Source organism: Zalophus californianus, chromosome 11, assembly GCF_009762305.2.
Source record: "Zalophus californianus isolate mZalCal1 chromosome 11, mZalCal1.pri.v2, whole genome shotgun sequence".
Taxonomy (NCBI): domain Eukaryota; kingdom Metazoa; phylum Chordata; class Mammalia; order Carnivora; family Otariidae; genus Zalophus; species Zalophus californianus.
The window spans coordinates 29,176,918-29,196,353 of NC_045605.1; positions in this window are offsets into that span (position 1 = coordinate 29,176,918).

The window sequence follows — 19,436 nt, forward strand, 5'->3', positions numbered from 1 at the left end:
CAAAACGAGTAGGAAGAAAACCACTAAGGATATAAAAATCCTGAACAACACTGTGAACCAAAATTGACCAAATTGACACATGATCCACATTCTTCTTAAATTTACATGGAACATTCACCAAAGTGCATTATATTCTTGGACCTAAAACAATGCTTTCAAAATTAAAAGAATAGAAATTATACAGAGTATAGACTCAGACCACAAAAGAATTAAACTAGAAATCAGTAACAAAAATATAATTGGAAAATATTCAAATACTTAGAACTAAACAATACACTACTAATAACCTATTACTCAAAGAGAAAATCTCAAGGGAAATTTTAAAATATTTTAAGCTAAATAAAAATGAAAATACTGAATATTGTCATTTGCAAGCAGCTAAAGCAGTGCTTAGATGGAAATTTATAGCAGTAAATGCTTATATTAGAAAAGAATAAAGATTTCTAATCAATAATCTAAGATTACATCTGGAAAAGAGCATATGAGACCCAAAACAACAAGAAAGAAGAAAAAATACAGTTCAGAGTAGAAATCAATGAAATTGAAAATGGAAAAACAATAGGAAAAAAATTCAATGGAACCTCAAACTGGATTTTAGAGAAAAGTCAATAGAAATGATAGATTTCTTTGAGAAGGACACAAAGAAATGGAAAAACGCTCCATGCTCATGGATTGGAAGAACAAAAACTGTGAAAATGTCTATGCTACCTAGAGAAGTCTGCACATTTAATGCAATCTCTATCAAAATACCATCCACTTTGTTCAAAGAAATGGAACAAATAATCCTAAAATTTGTATGGAACCAGAAAAGACCCTGAATAGCCAGAAGAATGTTGAAAAAGAAATGCAAACCTGGTGGCATCACAATTCCAGACTTCAAGCTCTATTACCAAGCTGTCATCATCAAGACAGTGTGGTACTGGCACAAAAACAGACACATCGATCAATGGAACAGAATAGAGAGCCCAGAAATGGACCCTCAACTCTATGGTCAACTCATCTTCGACAAAGCAGGAAAGAATGTCCAATGGCAAAAAGACAGTCGCTTCAACAAATGGTGTTGGGAAAATTGGACAGCCACATGCAGAAGAATGAAACTGGACCATTTCCTTACACCACACACAAAAATAAACTCAAAATGGATGAAAAACCTCAATGTGAGACAGGAATCCATCAAAATCCTTGAGGAGAACACAGGCAGCAATCTCTTTGACCTCAACCACAGCAACTTCTTCCTAGACACATCGCCAAAGTCAAGGAAAGCAAGGGCAAAAATGAACTATTGGGACTTCATCAAGATAAAAAGCTTTTGCACAGCAAAGGAAACAGTCAACAAAGCCAAAAGACAACCAACAGAATGGGACAAGATATTTGCAAATGACATATCAGATAAAGGGCTAGTATCCAAAATCTATAAAGAACTTACCAAACTCAACACCCAAAGAACAAATAATCCAATCAAGAAATGGGAAGAAGACATGAGTGGACATTTCTGCAAAGAAGACATCCAAATGGCCAACAGACACATGAAGAAGTGCTCAATATCACTCAGCATTGGGCAAATCCAAATCAAAACCTCAATGAGATACTATCTCACACCAGTCAGAATGGCTAAAATTAACAAGTCAGGAGAGGACAGATGTTGGTGGGATGCAGAGCAGAAAGGGGAACCCCCCTACACTGTTAGTGGGAAGGCAAGCTGGTGCAGCCACTCTGGAGAATTATATGGAAGTTCCTCAAAAAGTTTAAAATAGAACTACTGTATGACCCAGCAATTGCACTACTGGGTGTTTACCCCAAAGATACAAATGTAGTGGTCTGAAGGGTCACGTGCACCCCAACGTTTATAGCAGCAGTGTCCACAACAGCCAAATTATGGAAAGAGCCAAGATGTCCATCAACAGCTTAATGGATAAAGAAGATGTGTTATATATATACAATGGAATGTTATGAGCAGCCATGAAAAGATGAAATCCTGCCATTTGCAATACGTGATGGAGCTGAGGTATTAATGCTAAGCAAAATAATCAATCAGAGAAAGACAAGTATCATATGATCTTACTGAAAAGGAATGTGAGAACAAGACGGAGGATAATAGGGGAAGGGAGGGAAAAATGAAACAAGAAGAAGAGACAAACTATAAGAGACTCAATCTCAGGAAACTAACTGAGGGTTTGCTGGAGTGAGGGGGGTGGAGGAATCGGGTGGCTGGGTGATGAACATTGGGGTATGTACTATGGTGAGTCCTAATGAATTGTGTAAGACTGATGAATCACAGACCTGTACCCCTGAAACAAATAATACATTAAATGTTTAAATCAAAATTATTTTAAAAAAAAATACATTTCTAATCAGACTGACCAATGAAAAAATAGAAAAACGACAAATTCAACATTGCATATGAAAAAAGACCACTACTGTTGCTCCTATAGTGACAAAATGATAATAAAGGGATATTCAGAACAACTTCAGGCCAATAACTTCAACATCTTAGATGAAATGGACCAATTCTTTGAAAGACAAACTACCACACTCATTCAGAAGAGATAACCTAAATAGCCTGTATTTATAAAGAAATTAAATTTGTAGTCAAAGCCCTCCAAGAAAAGAAAACTCCCAGCCCGTATGGTTTCACTGGCAAATTCTACCAAACTTTCAATGAAAAATAAACCAATTTCTGCACAACCTCTACCAGAAAATTCAAGCAAACTTTTCCAAATTCATTTGATGAAGCCAGCATTACCCTAACAATACTAAGACCAGAAAAATACTTTACAAAAGTTTAATTTTAGTAGACACCAACTAAATTAATTTTTTTTTATTTTATGGATTTAGCTTTTGGTGGTGTAACTAAAAACTTTTTTGCCTAACCCAAGTAACACAGATCTTATCCTATCTTTCCTTAGAAGTTTAGTTATTTTACACAAATGTCCAATAAAACATGCATACATAATCTTCAAAGCACAAAAAAAAATCCAATTAAAAAATTCAAAAAATCTCAACAGACACTTCATCAGTGAATGTCAAATAAGCATATGAAAAGATGCCCCAAATCATTAGTCATTAGGGAAATGAAAATCAAAACCATGACAAAATGACACTACATAGCTATTTAGCATTTCAAAATGATAAAGCTTGCCCACACTACATGTTGCTGAGAATGTGGAGCCACTGGAACTCTCATACAATAACTACTTTATCATCAGTAATTCAATACTGGAAATAATGGATTAGTATTTTTTAGTTCTTCATTTTAAAAGAATTTGACACTTGTAGAAAAGTTACAAAAACAGCAAAGAAAGTTTCCCATTCCCTTTACCCAGCTTTCCCTAAAGTTAACATTGTACCTAAATGTAGTAAAATTAACAAAATTAATAAATTAACAATCATACAATATTTTTAAGTATACTATAGCATTATTCATGTATCACCATTTTTGGACTAATGTCTATTTGCTGTTGCTGTTCCAGATCCGACCCAGATCCCACATTGCATATTGATTCCTGCCTCCTTAGTTTCCTTGAATCTGACAGTTCTTGGTCCTTCATCATCTTTCATGACTGTGAAGTATACCATCAGGCACTTTGTAGAATGTCCTCAATTGGTTTTTGTCTGATGTTTTCTAATAATTTGATGGGGCTGTAGGATTTGGGGAAGAATACACAGAAGTGATGTGCCCTTCTTAATGCATCATATATCATAAAAATTGATATATTACTTGCTTAAGGTGGGTCTTCAAGCTTTCTCCACTACAAATTATTATCTCTCCTTCATTGTTAATAAGGTTTGGGGTTTCCCTTATCTCTCCTCCATTTTCACTATATGAGCTCTTTCAATCTGAGCCATCCTTTTTTTTTTAATCCATTATTCCTCCCAAGAGTTTTTCTTTCCTACTTTTATTTCTTATACCCTTAGATTCTTCTGCATTGCTGGCTGTGTGGTGCCCCTATGGCTGAGTTTTCACTCTCCCATTGCTATTCCCATCTCTTAAAGCTTTTCCATTTCTTGTTCTTCCTATTTTTCTCCTTAGAAATGTCCTAATCTGATGTTCCAAATCACTAATTCATTCCTCAATTACATATTTTTTGCTAAATAACCCATCATTATCTAACTATTATGTATTTCATACCTAAATTTTTACTTTGTCTATTTGATGTTTTCCTGTTCTTGTTTTATGTTTATCTCCCTTAGCATAATTATTGTTAAGCTGTCTTCAAACCCTGTCCATATGTTCTAATAATTCTGCTTTTGATGAATCTGTAATGCACCATTCTTAATGACATTTTCTTCCTGAAATAGCTATACTTCTCAAAAATCTCATTATTTTGCTAGTGAGCTCCTTTTCCTAGGGGTTCAGCTGTCTGTCAAATAATGATTTAGGGAAGCCAGAATCCCAGTCATTATTAACCTAATTAGCTCAGATGAACGAACCCGATTGAGAACTTAGGTACCAGTGAACTATAGTCAATCACCCCCTGCTCCAAAACTCAACCCCCTAGGTCAAAGTTTTACTTTCTGTAAACCCAAAGGAAACAACAGTAAAGAGAGACACTCCTTAAATAATAATTCACCATGAGATAGGAAAGGGAGTGGAGAAGTTTAGATGACAAAAAGCAAGAAGCAACTGCCCAAAGTACCTGAGTCCCCACCTATTTTTGTCAGCTCCTCATAAGCACAGAGTTTTTGTGCTGTACTAATTTATTCTTGAGAACACCTGGTTAGAGCTTGAGTTTCCATAGGTATGGACAAGTTCTATATTTCCTGAAGTAATGAAAGAAGAAAGCAAAAGCAGCCTCAAATGCAGTTCTTATCTTCATGAGGCTATGGGAAAAGCCCTCCCACTCTCGAGTTCAAAATTCCTCTCTAACCCCCCAAAAAATTTCTTACAGTTTTCTCTTTAGCTTCCTATTTTCACTCTGGAGCAAATGTAAACCTCAGCACCGCTGATATTTTGGGCCAAATAATTCTTTGTTATGTAAAGCTGCCTTATGCATTGTGGGATCCCTGTAGCATCCCTGGCTTGTACCCACTACAAAACAGTGGCATCTCCTCCCCAGCTCAGACAACCAAAAATGTTTCTAGATATTGCCAAAGGTCCCTGGAGTGTATGTGTGGTGGGACAAGGGATGAGGGAATCATCCTTGGTTAAGAACCACTGCTTTGAAGTTCTTCAGGGTTGGTTTTGAAGGCATTAGCCCACACTCATGCTAGATTGGTGTCTTGGTAGAACCACTAAATAGCAATCTCTGCACCTGATAGTTGTCCAGTAAGTATTGCTTCTCTTCCTCCTGTCCCCACTCCTCCAAACAAGAAGGTTAAAAAGAAATCAGGCCTTAAATCAGACCCACAAAGGTGCTAGGACAACCAAGGGGAAAGTATAGGGGAGGTAATTGACCATAGCCTTTGAGGGCCCACAGCCCTGCCAGTGCCTTGAAGACAGGGGCCTTCTTTGCCTGTGGATGGTGCAGGGTCTACTACTTACTGCCAATTGGACTTGCCTCCCAAGACCTGGTGCAGTCACAGGAGCCAAGAAGTCCATGCTGGACTGCTTATGGCATCAGCTGATGGGCTGTCTCATCTGGGCAATGCCCGGGCTTCAGCTCTTCTGCATTAATTGGTATTAAAGATTAAAAAGCAAATTACCAAAGCAATCACACAGAATCCACTTGTCTATATCTCGCTACGGCTCCCAAGCAGTTTGATATTTACTGTCAGCTGGCATTTAATTACTCAGCCAGATTTGGAGGCCATAATTGACAGAATGCTGAAGACTAATTCTTTAAAAGGATGCTTTCCCCATACAAGAACACTTGGGCTCAGAGGTGACACCGTCTCCCTGTTCCAAAGATCAGGGAGACAGACATCAGAACAGATTGATTCCTTCTCCCTCACTCCTCCTTACTGTTGCTTAGTTGGTTTAGGTCCTCATGCCTGCTGGAGTCGGTGGGGAAAAGCAGATGAGACACTCAGGCGTGAAACTTTTCCCCTTTCTAGTCGCCAAATCCAACCAGGTCCTGATTCTACAGAAAACACCCATAACCAGAAGGAGGGACCTGCCCTCAAGGTAGAACTACAGAGCCCAGCTGACAGAACCACATCTTTGTCTAGGACAAAGGGAAAAACCTGTCAGAGGTAGTTGAAGGAGCATGATGGTACTGCTGACTAGTTGGTTACATATCTATGAACCCTCACTGCAGGTTGTAAAATTCCCCACCTCACCCTTGTTGCCCATGTCTCATATCATTGCACGTTGTTTTAATTTCTTAATCCTGCATCAATTACCTCAGGTACCACTTAATAATTTAGACGTTTCAAACTAGACTGGGCTCAGCAGCATAAAACACAGAAAAGAGGGCAATGCAGAGTTCTAAGGAAATATGGAAAAAATTGTAACAGATCAGCTATTTCTCTTTCTACTCCTTCAAGGTCACTGTCCAATACAGCTCAGTGCTATATTGAAAACACAGAGATCTTAATACAAAGAAAGAAGCTTGTCCAAGCTTTTTTCTTTTTCTTTTAATTAATAATACCAAAACTCAAAAAAGGGGCAAATTTTCAAAAAGGAGAAATATAATGTTTTTGAACATTGCTAATTTCAATTAGTGATTTATCAAGGTCGACCAGCCATCTGAGTAAATATGCTTTTGTTTTCTGGGATTTTTTTTTCCTTAAACATGGAGACTCAAGAAAAAGAATTTATTTATTTTTTTTTTTAAGAAGGGAAAGGCTGAGAAAAAGGCTGACTTTGGAGGATTGTTTGGTTTTGAAACCTGTGCTCTCTACCAGGAGTTTGTACTGGTCTCAGCTCCCACTAGACACTCAAATTTCTGTCTTTTCTTTTCAACATTAGGAAACTGTGGGCTCTGTTGCAGTCATATTTGAATCTGTGCAAGCCAAACTCTGCAGGCCTGGATGAAATAGCATGCTTAGGAATTTTATGAACTAGATTTGCATGCAAATCCGCCTGGCTTTCTGTGCAGAGAGGCCAAATGGAGCTACTGTGGATGTCCCATTTAAAGCAGCAGAGCTGCCCTGCACAGGGGCGGCGGGGCGGTGGGGCGGCGGCGGGGCGGGGGCGGGGTGGCGGGCGGCGGCGGGGCGGGGGCGGGGGTGGCGGGGCGGCGGCGGGGGCGGGGGGTGGCGGGGCGGCGGCGGGGCGGGGGCGGGGGTGGCGGGGCGGCGGCGGGGCGGGGGCGGGGGTGGCGGGGCGGCGGAGACGGGTCTGGGCTTCCACCCGCAGCGCACCTGGGCAGGATCGCTCGCGGCCAGGTACACCTATGAGGTACCTGGATTCGCTCCAGCAACTCTGTGACTGCACATTTCCCCAGTCAGACCCCCACCCTGATTTCTCTCACACACCTCTTCCCAAAGTGCTCTTCCCCAGACACTTCCATGGGCATGGCCTCCATTAAGACCTAGGAGTCCTAACATAAGTTTATATGTAACTGGCCAACTGCCTGTTTTAAGAAATTAATAAAAGCAAATTTCTTCTATTCTTTCAAAATCTCTTTGCATTACTACACCATATCTGCCCATACACCAGTGATAGGAAGCATCTCACTCCATTTTCTTGCATTGTGTTCACCCTTGGGATTCATAGCTTTGGGCAGGGAAGCGGTCACCCTCTCTTTCCACTCACACATTATCAGGAGGTAGTTTTAGTTCTTAGTCCGCAACTACCAGACTAGCATGCTGACATTCAGGCCTCAAAAAAGAATATATGCTTTAAAAAAATAAGTAAATAACATTATTAATAAACAGCCACCTAAAAATAATATAAAAACCAGAATCCTGGAGGAGGAGCAAGATGACAGAGGAGTAAGAGACCTAAATTTCATCTGGTCCCAGGAATTCAGCTACATAGGGATCAAACTATTCTGAATACTTACGAACTCAACAGGAAATCAAAGAAAAGAATAGCAACAACTCTCTGAACAGAAAAGCGACCACTTTCTGAAAGGTAGGACATGCGGAGAAGTAAATCCAAGGCTATATTCGGGAGGATAGACGGCGGGGGAGGGGACCTCCGTCAGCCGCTAAGGGCAAGTGATAGAGCCGCGGAGCACAAAATCGGACCTTTTAGAAGTTGGCTCCGCTGAGGGACGTCGCTCCAGTGGCTAAGCGGGGGGTGGAATCCTCCCGGGACAGTGTGGTCGCAGGACCCTTGGGGGTCACAGAAAGACCGGGGGTGCCTGAGTGCGGCAGAGCTCCCAGGTATCAGAGCAGGGAAGCCGGCTGCAGAGATGGATCCGAGGGGTAGGCTCTCGGCTCGGGGTTGCCATAAACCATGATCCACCACACAGTCGAGCCACTGCTTTTCAAGCAGGGACCCAACAAGCGGCAGATCTAGGGAGACTCCCCTTCCTGGGAGGAGCAGCACCGGAGTGCACCACAGGGATCTGCTGGATTTGGAGATGCCACATGGGGTCGTGTGCCAGAGATAGAAACACTTGGTCACAGGCCAGGTGAGCACGGAGTGCAGCCTGAGATGGGGGAGATGGGAGCGACTGACTGCTTTTCTCTGGGGGCACACTGAGGAGTGGGGACCCAAGTTCTTGGCTCCTCTGGGCAGAGATTGGGAGGCCACCATTTTCACTATCCTCCTACAAAGCTGTATGGAAAGCTTGCAGGGAACAAAAACTCCTGAGAGCAAACCCAAGCAGATTACAAAGCCCAGACCGTCAAGGGCAGGGCAATTCCGCCTCTAGCAAAGACATTTGAGAACCACAGCAACAGGCCCCTGCCCTAGAAGATCAGCAGGAACAGCCAGCCAAGACCAAGTTTACCGATCAATGAGAACGGCCAGACTCCAGGACTAGGGGAATACAGGATATAGAATTCATGGCTTTTTTCCCCCTGATTCTTTAGTCTTTCAAAGTTAATTTTTTTAATTTTGTTTTTTACTTTATCTATTTTTTTTTAATTTTTCTTTTTCCCTTTTTCAACCAACATCTTATCAATCCTTTTTTTAAAAAATCTTTTTTTTTTTTCATTTTTAGAGTCATACTCTATCCCATCATTGTACTTAACCTTACTTTTGGCATATATATAAGTTGTTCTCTCTTTAAAATTTTGAGATACAATTCCTTCTAACAGACCAAAATATTCCCTAAATCTCTAGTGTATGGCTTTGTTCTGGTCTCCTGCCTGATTACATTCTCTCCCCCTTTTTTTTTAATTCCTCTTCTTTCTTTATTCAACCAACTTCTTATCTTATCAATTCCTTTTATAAAATCTTTTAAAATTATCATTTGACAGTCATATTCCATCCCTTCATTGTATTTACCCTTATTTTTGTACATATATAAGTTTTTATTTCTTAAAATTTGGGGAAGCAGTTTCTTCTAACAGACCAAAATACACCCAAAATCTACTGTGGCACTGATCTATGCACCAGCCTGATCATATTTGATCATATTCTTTTTTTATCTTTTTCTTTTTTTTTTTTTTTTTTCTTTCTTTCCCTTTCTTTTCCCCCGGTTTCAGATCTCTTCTGATTCCTTTAGTGTATGATTTTATGGGGTCATTTTTACGCCATTGACATTTTGTTCTCTCATTCATCTATTCTCCTCTAGACAAAATGACAAGATGGAAAAAAATCACCTCAACAAAAAGAAAAAGGGGCAGTACTGACTGCCAGGGACCTAATCAATATGGCCATTAGTAAGATGTTGGAATTAGAGTTCACAATGACAATTATAAAGTTACTAGCTGGGTTTACAGAGACCTGGCAGGTTAAAAAGGACTGGCATGGTATCTTCAGAACTCTAAACGAGAAAAATATGCAGCCAAGAATATTATATCCAGCTAGGCTCTCATTGAAAATTGAAGAAGAGATGAAAAGATTCCAGGACAAACAAATACTAAAGGAATTTGCAAACACGAAACCAGCCCTCCAAGAAATATTGAAAGGGGTCCTCTAAGCAAAGAGAGAGCCTAAAAGCAGCCTAGACCAGAAAGGAACACAGACAATATACAGTAACAGTCACCTTACAGGCAATACAATGGCAATAAATTCATATCTTTCAATAGTGACCCTGAATGTAAATGGGCTGAATGCCCCAATCAAAAGACACAGGCTATCAGATCGGATTAAAAACAAGACCCATCGATATGTTGTCTGCAAGAAACTCATTTTAGACCCAAAGACACCCCCTCATTGAAAGTGAGGGGTTGGGGCGCCTGGGTGGCTCAGTTGGTTAAGCGACTGCCTTCGGCTCAGGTCATGATCCTGGAGTCCTGGGATCGAGTCCCATATCGGGCTCCCTGCTCAGCAGGGAGTCTGCTTCTCCCTCTGACCCTCTTCCCTCTCATGCTCTCTATCTCTCATTCTCTCTCTCAAATAAATAAATAAAATCTTAAAAAAAGAAGAAAGAAAAAAGAAAGTGAGGGGGTGGAAAACTGTTTACCATGCTAATGGACACCAAAAGAAAGCTGGGGTGGCAATCCTTATATCAGACAAATTAGACTTTAAAACAAAGACTGTAATAAGAGATGAGGAAGGACACTATATCCTACTTAAAGAGTCTATCCACCAAGAAGATCTAACAATTGTAAATATCTATGCCCCTAACATCGGAGCAGCAAATTATATAAGGCAATTAATAACAAAAGCAAAGAAACACATCAACAACAATACAATAATAGTGGGGAATTTAAACACCCCCTCACTGAAATAGACAGATCATCTAGCAAAAGATCAACAAGGAAATAAAGACTTTAAATGACACACTGGACCAAATAGACTTCATACACATATTCAGAACATTCCATCCCAAAGCAACAGAATACACATTCTTCTCTAGTGCCCATGGAACATTCTCCAGAATTGATCACATCCTAGGTCACAAATCAGGTCTCAACCACTACAAAAGATTGGAATTATTCCCTGCATATTTTCAGACCACAATACTTTGAAACTAGAACTCAATCACAAGAGGAAAGTCGGAAAGAACTCAAATACATGGAGGCTAAAGAGCATCCTGCTAAAGAATGAATTGGTCAACCAGAAAATTAAAGAAGAATTTAAAAAATTCATGGAAACCAATGAAAATGAAAACACAATTGTTCAAAATCCTTGGGATACAGCAAAGGCAGTCCTGAGAGGAAAGTATATAGCAATACAAGCCTTTCTCAAGAAACAAGAAAGGTCTCAAGTACACAACCTAACCCTACACCTAAAGGAGCTAGAGAAAAAACAGCAAATAAAGCCTAAACCCAGCAGGAGAAAAGAAATAATAAAGATCAGAGCAGAAATTAATGAAATAGAAACCAAAAGAACAGTAGAACACATCAACGGAACTAGGAGCTGGTTCTTTGAAAGAATGAACAAGATTGATAAACCCCTGGCCAGACTTATCCAAAAGAAAAGAGAAATGACCCAAATCAACAAAATCATGAACGAAAGAGGAGCGATCACAACTAACGCCAAAGAAATACAATTATAAGAACATATTATGAGCAACTCTGTACCAGCAAATTAGATAACCTGGAAGAAATGGGTGTATTCCTAGAGATGTATCAACTACCAAAAATTGAACCAGGAAGAAATAGAAAACTTGAACAGACCTATAACAACTAAGGAAATTGAAGCAGTCATCAAAAATCTCCCAACAAACAAAAGCCCAGGGCCAGACGTCTTCCCAGGGGAATTCTACCAAACATTTAAAGAAGAATTAATGTTTATTCTCCTGAAACTGTTCCAAAAAATAGAAATGGAAGGAAAAATTCCAAACTCATTTTATGAGGCCACCATTACCTTGATCCCAAAACCAGACAAAGACCCCATCCAAAAGGAGAATTACAGGTGGTTGGAACAAGATGGCGGAGGAGTAGGAGACCTGGATTTCGTCTGGTCTCAGGAATTCAGCTGAATAGGGATCAAACCATTCTCAACACCGACAAACTCAACAGGAGATCAAAGAAGAGAGTAGCAACAACTCTCTGAACAGAGAAGCGACCACTTACTGGAAGGTAGGACGTGCAGAGAAGTGAATCCGAGGCGATATTCGGGAGGATAGACGACGGGGAGGGGGCCTCCGTCGCCCGCTTCTGGCAAGTGATAGAGCTGCGGAGCACAAAATCGGACCTTTTAGAAGTTGGCTCCGCTGAGGGACGTCGCTCCAGTGGCTAAGCGGGGGGTGGAATCCTCCCGGGACAGTGTGGTCGCAGGACCCTTGGGGGTCACAGAAAGACCGGGGGTGCCTGAGTGCGGCAGAGCTCCCAGGTATCGGAGCGGGGAAGCCGGATGCAGAGACGGAGCCGAGGCACGGGCTCTCAGCTCGGGGTTGCCATAAACTGTGATCCGCGGCCCAGTCGGGCCACTGCTCCTCCAGCAGGGACCCAACAAGCGGCAGAACCGGGGAGACTCCCCTTTCTCCTCCGAAGGAGCGGCGCGAGAACGCGCCGCAGGGATCTGCTGGGTTTAGAGACTCCACACGGGGTCGGGGGCCAGAGATACAAATGCTCGGTCACAGGCCGGGTGAGCACGGAGTGCGGCCGGAGACCAGGAAGACGGGAGTGACTGCTTTTCTCTGGGGGCGCACTGAGGAGCGGGTCCCCGAGTTCTCAGCTCCTCCGGGTGGAGATTGGGAGGCCACCATTTTCGCCCTGGTCCTCCAAAGCCGTACCGAGAGCTTGCAGGGAACAAAAGCTCTGAGAGCAAACCCGAGCAGCTTGCTTAGCCCAGACCAACAAGGGCGGGGCAATTCAGCCTCCAGCAAAGACATTTGGAAACCACAGCAACAGGCCCCCTCCCCCAGAAGATCAGCACAAACAGCCAGCAAGCCAAGACCAAGTTTACCGATCAAGGAGAACGGGAGAACTCCAACGCTAGGGGAATACTGCACATAGAATTCATGGCTTTTTTTTACCATGATTCATTAGTTCATCAAAGTTAATTTTTTTAACTGTTTTTTTTTAATTTTTCTTTTTCCCTTTTTCAACCAACATCTTATCAATCCCTTTTTTTAAAAAAGCATTTTTTATTTTTCATTTTAGAGTCATAATTTATCCCTTCATAGTAGTTACCCTTATTTTTGGTGTGTGTATATATATATATATATATATATATATATATATATATATATAAGTTGTTCTTTCTTTAAAATTTTGAGATACAGTTTCTTCTAACAGATCAAAATATACCCTAAATCACTAGTGTATGGCTTTGTTCTAGTCTCCTGCCTGATCACATTCTCTCCTTTTTCTTTTTCTTTTTTTTTTAAATCTTCTTCTTTCTTTTTTCAAACAACTTATTTTATCAATTCCTTTTATAAAATCTTTTATAATTTTCATCTTTACAGTCATCTTCCATCCCTTCATTGTATCAACCCTTATTTTGTACATATATGTCTTTCTTCCTTTAAAATTTTAGGAGGCACTTTTTTCTAACAGACCAAAATACGCCCAAAATCTAGTGTGTGGCACTGATCTATGCACTAGCCTGATCATATTTGATCATATTTGATCATATTCAGCTTTTTTTGTATTGTTCTGTTTTGTTTTTATCTTTTTTCTTTTTTTTTCTCTCTCTTTCTTTTTTCATTATTTCCCTTTCTTTCCCCCTGGTTTCAGGTCTTTTCTGATTTGTATACAATATATTTGCTGGGGACGTTGTTAACCTGTTAGCATTTTGTTCTCTCATTCATCAATTCTCCTCTGGACAAAATGACAAGACGAAAAAAATCACCTCAGCAAAAGGAACAAGAGACAGTACCGTCAGCGAGGGACCTACTCAATACGGACATTAGTACGATGTCGGACCTAGAGTTCAGAATCATGACTTTAAAGATATTAGCTGGGCTTGAAAAAAGCATGGAAGTTATTAGAGAAACCCTTTCTGGAGAAATAAAAGAACTAAATCTAATCAAGTCGAAATAAAAAGGCTATTGATGAGGTGCAATCAAAAATGGGAGCACTAACTGCTAGGATAAATGAGGCAGAAGAGAGAATCAGTGATATAGAAGACCAAATGATGGCAAATAAAGAGGCTGAGAAAAAGAGAGAAACAACTACAGGATCACGAGGGCAGAATTCGAGAGATAAGTGATACGATAAGATGAGACAACATTAGAATAATTGGGATCCCAAAAGAAGAAGAAAGAGAGAGGGGCAGAAGGTATATTGGAGCAAATAATAGCAGAGACCTTCCCTAATGTGAGGAAGGAAACAGGCATCAAAATCCAGGAGGCACAGAGAACCCCCCTCAAAATCAATAAAAATAGGTCAACACCCCGACATCTAATACTGAAACTTACGAGTCTCAGAGACAAAGAGAAAATCCTGAAAGCAGCTCGGGAGAAGAGATATGTAACCTAAAATGGTAGAAATATTAGATTGGCAACAGACCTGTCCACAGAGACCTGGCAGGCCAGAAAGGACTGGCAACTTTTCTTCAGAGCATTAAAAATATGCAGCCAAGAATATTATATCCAGCTAGGCTCTCATTGAAAATTGAAGGAGAGATAAAAAGCTTCCACGACAAACAAAAACTAAAGGAATTTGCAACCCCGAAACCAGCCCTCCAAGAAATATTGAAAGGGGTCCTGTAAGCAAAGAGAGAGCCTAAAAGCAGCCTAGATCAGAAAGGAACACAGACAATATAGAGTAACAGTCACCTTACAGGCAATAAAATGGCACTAAATTCATACCTTTCAATAGTTACCCTGAATGTAAATGGGCTAAATGCCCCAATCAAAAGACACAGGCTGTCAGATTGGATTAAAAAACAAGACCCATCAATATGCTGTCTGCAAGAGACTCATTTTAGACCCAAAGACAACCCCACATTGAAAGTGAGGGGGTGGAAAATCATTTACCATGCTCATGGACACCAAAAGAAAGCCGGGGTAGCAATCCTTATATCAGACAAATTAGATTTTAAAACAAAGACTATAATAAGAGATGAGGAAGGACACTATATCCTACTTAAAGGGTCTATCCACCAAGAAGATCTAACAATTGTAAATATCTATGCCCCTAACATGGGAGCAGCTAATTATATAAGGCAATTAATAACAAAAGCGAAGAAACACGTTGACAACAATACAATAATAGTGGGAGACTTTAACACCCCCCTGACTGAAATGGACAGATCATCTAAGCAAAAGATCAACAAGGAAATAAAGACTTTAAATGACACACTGGACCAAATGGACTTCACAGACATATTCAGAACATTCCATCCCAAAGCAACGGAATACACATTCTTCTCTAGTGCCCATGGAACATTCTCCAGAATTGATCACATCCTAGGTCACAAATCAGGTCTGAACCGCTACCAAAAGATTGGGATCATTCCCTGCATATTTTCAGACCACAATGCTTTGAAACTAGAACTCAATCACAAGATGAAAGTCAGAAAGAACTCAAATACATGGAGGCTAAAGAGCATCCTACTAAAGAATGAATCGGTCAACCAGGAAATTAAAGAAGAATTTAAAAAATTCATGGAAACCAATGAAAATGAAAACACAACTCTTCAAAATCTTTGGGATACAGCAAAGGCAGTCCTAAGAGGAAAATATATAGCAATACAAGCCTTACTCCAGAAACAAAAAAGGTCTCAAATACACAACTAACCCTACACCTAAAGGAGCTGGAGAAAGAATAGCAAATAAAGCCTAAACCCAGCAGCAGAAGAGAAATAATAAAGATCAGAGCAGAAATCAATGACATAGAAACCAAAAGAACAGTAGAACAGATCAATGAAAGTAGGAGCTTGTTCTTTGAAAGAATTAACAAGATTGATAAACCCCTGGCCAGATTTATCCAAAAGAAAAGAGAAATGACCCAAATCAACAAAATCATGAATGAAAGAGGAGAGATCACAACCAACACCAAAGAAATACAAACAATTATAAGAACATATTATGAGCAACTCTATGCCAGCAAATTAGATTACCTGGAAGAAATGGGTGCATTCCTAGAGATGTATCAACTACCAAAATTGAACCAGGAAGAAATAGAAAACCTGAACAGACCTATAGCCACTAAGGAAATTGAAGCAGTCATCAAAAATCTCCCACGAAACAAAAGCCCAGGGCCAGATGGCTTCCCAGGGGAATTCTACCAAACGTTTAAAGAAGAATTAATACCTACTCTCCTGAAACTGTTCCAAAAAATAGAAATGGAAGGAAAACTTCCAAACTCATTTTATGAGGCCACCATTACCTTGATCCCAAAACCAGACAAAGACCCCATCCAAAAGGAGAATTACAGACCAATATCCTTGATGAACATGGATGCAAAAATTCTCACCAAAATACTAGCCAATAAGATCCAACAGTACGTTAAAAGGATTATTCACCACGACCAAGTGGGATTTATTCCTGGGCTGTAAGGTTGGTTCAACATCCGCAAATCAATCAACGTGATACAATACATTAACAAAAGAAAGAACAAGAATCATATGATCCTCTCAATAGCTGCAGAAAAAGCATTTGACAAAGTACAGCATCCTTTCTTGATCAAAACTCTTCAGAGTATAGGGATAGAGGGTACATAACTCAATATCATAAAAGCCATCTATGAAAAACCTACAGCAAATATCATTCTCAATGGGGAAAAGCTGAGAGCTTTTCCTTTAAGGTCAGGAATGTGGCAGGGATGTCCACTATCACCCCTGCTATTCAACATAGTATTAGAAGTCCTAGCCACAGCAATCAGACAACAAAAAGAAATCAAACGCATCCAAATCGGCAAAGAGGAAGTCAAACTCTCACTCTTTGCAGATGATATGATACTGTATGTGGAAAACCCAAAAGACTCCACCCCAAAACTTCTAGAACTCATACAGGAATTCAGCAAAGTAGCAGGATATAAAATCAATGCACAGAAATCAGTGGCATTCCTATACACCAACAACAAGACAGAAGAGAGACAAATCAAGGAGTCGATCCCATTTACAATTGCACCCAAAACCATAAGATACCTAGGAATAAATTTTACGAAAGAGGCAAAGAATCTGTACTCAGAAAACTATAAAATACTCATGAAAGAAATTGAAGAAGACACAAAGAAATGGAAAAACGTTCCATGCTCATGGATTGGGAGAACCAACATTGTGAAGATGTCAATGCTACCTAGAGCAATCTACACATTCATTGCAATCCCCATCAAAATACCATCTACTTTTTTCAAGGAAATGGAACAAATAATCCTAAAATTTGTATAGAACCAGAAAGGACCCCGAATAGCCAGAGGAATGTTGAAAAAGAAAAACAAAGCTGGTGGCATCACAATTCCAGACTTCAAGCTCTATTACAAAGCTGTCATCATCAAGACAGTGTGGTACTGTCACCAAAACAGACACATGGATCAATGGAACAGAATCGAGAGCCCAGAAATGGACCCTCAACTCTATGGTCAACTCATCTTCAACAAAGCAGGAAAGAATGTCCAAAGGAAAAAAGACAATCGCTTCAACAAATGGTGTTGGGAAAATTGGAGAGCCACATGCAGAAGAATGAAACTGGACCATTTCCTTACACCACACACATAAATAGTCTCCAAATGGTTGAAAGACCTAAATGTGACACAGAAGTCCATCAAAATCCTAAAGGAGAACACAGGCAGCAACCTCTTTGACCTCAGCCGCAGCAACTTCTTCCTAGAAACATCACCAAAGGCAAGGGAAGCAAGGGCAAAAATGAACTCTTGGGATTTCATCAAGATAAAAAGCTTTTGCACAGCAAAAGAAACAGTCCACAAAACCAAAAGGCAACCGACAGAATGGGAGAAGATATCTCTAATGACACATGAGATGAAGGACTAGTATCCAAAATCTATAAAGAACTTATCAAACTCAACACCCAAAGAACAAATAATCCAATCAAGAAATGGGCAGACGACATGAACAGACATTTTTCCAAAGAAGACATCCAAATGGCCAACAGACACATGAAAAAGTGCTCAACATCGCTCGGCATCAGGGAAATCTAAATCAAAACCTCAGTGAGATACCACCTCACACCAGTCAGAATGGCTAAAATTAACAAGTCAGGAAACAACAGATGTTGGTGGGGATGTGGAGAAAGGGGAACCCTCCTACACTGTTGGTGGGAATGCAAGGTGGTGCAGCCACTCTGGAAAACAGTATGGAGGTTCCTCAAACAGTTGAAAATAGAGCTACCATACGATCCAGCAATTGAACTACTGGGTATTTACCACAAAGATACAAATGTAGGGATCCGAAGGGGTACGTGCACCCCGATGTTTATAGCAGCAATGTCCACAATCGCCAAACTGTGGAAAGAGCCAAGATGTCCATTGACAGATGAATGTATAAAGAAGAAGTGGTATATATACACAATGGAATATTATGCAGCCATCAAAGGAATGAGATCTTGCCATTTGCAGTGATGTGGATGGAACTGGAGGGTATTATGCTGAGTGAAATAAGTCAATCAGAGAAAGACATGTATCATATGACCTCACTGATATGAGGAATTCTTAATCTCAAGAAACAAACTGAGCATTGCTGGAGTGGGGGTGGGGTGGGAGGGATGGGGTGGCTGGGTGATAGACATTGGGGAGGGTATATGCTATGGTGAGTGCTGTGAATTGTGTTAGACTGTTGAATCACAGACCTGTACTTCTGAAACAAATAATACATTATATGTTAAAAAGAAAAAAAGAAGAAGATAGCAGGAGGGAAAAATGACGGGGGGGCAATCGGAGGGGGAGACGAACCATGAGAGACTATGGACTCTGAGAAACAAACTGAGGGTTCTAGAGGGGAGGGGGGGTGCGGGGATGGGTTAGCCTGGTGAAGGGTATAAAATAGGGCACATATTGAATGGAGCACTGGGTGTTATATGCAAACAATGAATCATGGAACACTACATCAAAAACTAATGATGTAATGTATGGTGATATAATAAAATAAAATTAAAAAAACAGAATTTTTATTTTTAAAAAACAAAGCAAAAGTACAATCCTAATCACTATTAACATTTAATGCATTTTCTTCCAATATTTTTAAATAAAATTTATTTTTTGCACTATTACAACTATGCATGTATCTATTTCTGTACTCTGTATTTTTACTTAATTTTTTTTACAATTCCCCCATTGAAAAGTATTCAAAATTTCCATTTTAAATTGAAATATAATATTCCCATAGTATAGAGTCACCCTCATTTATTCACTCATTCTCCTATTCTTGGACTTTGAGGTGGTTCCATTTCTTTCATTATAATGAATAACCTGGAATGAACATCTCTGGACATAAATCTTTGACCCTATCATTGATTACATTCTCGGATTTCTAAGAGTGGAATTATTGAGTCAAAGGATATGAAGATGTTCAAGCTCTTAAAATAAATTGCCAAATTTATATCCAGAAATGTTGCTTCAATTTATACTCCCACCAACATGTATTATCTTCATTTTTAAAAATCTTTAATAATCTGATAGACCCAAAATTGTGTATA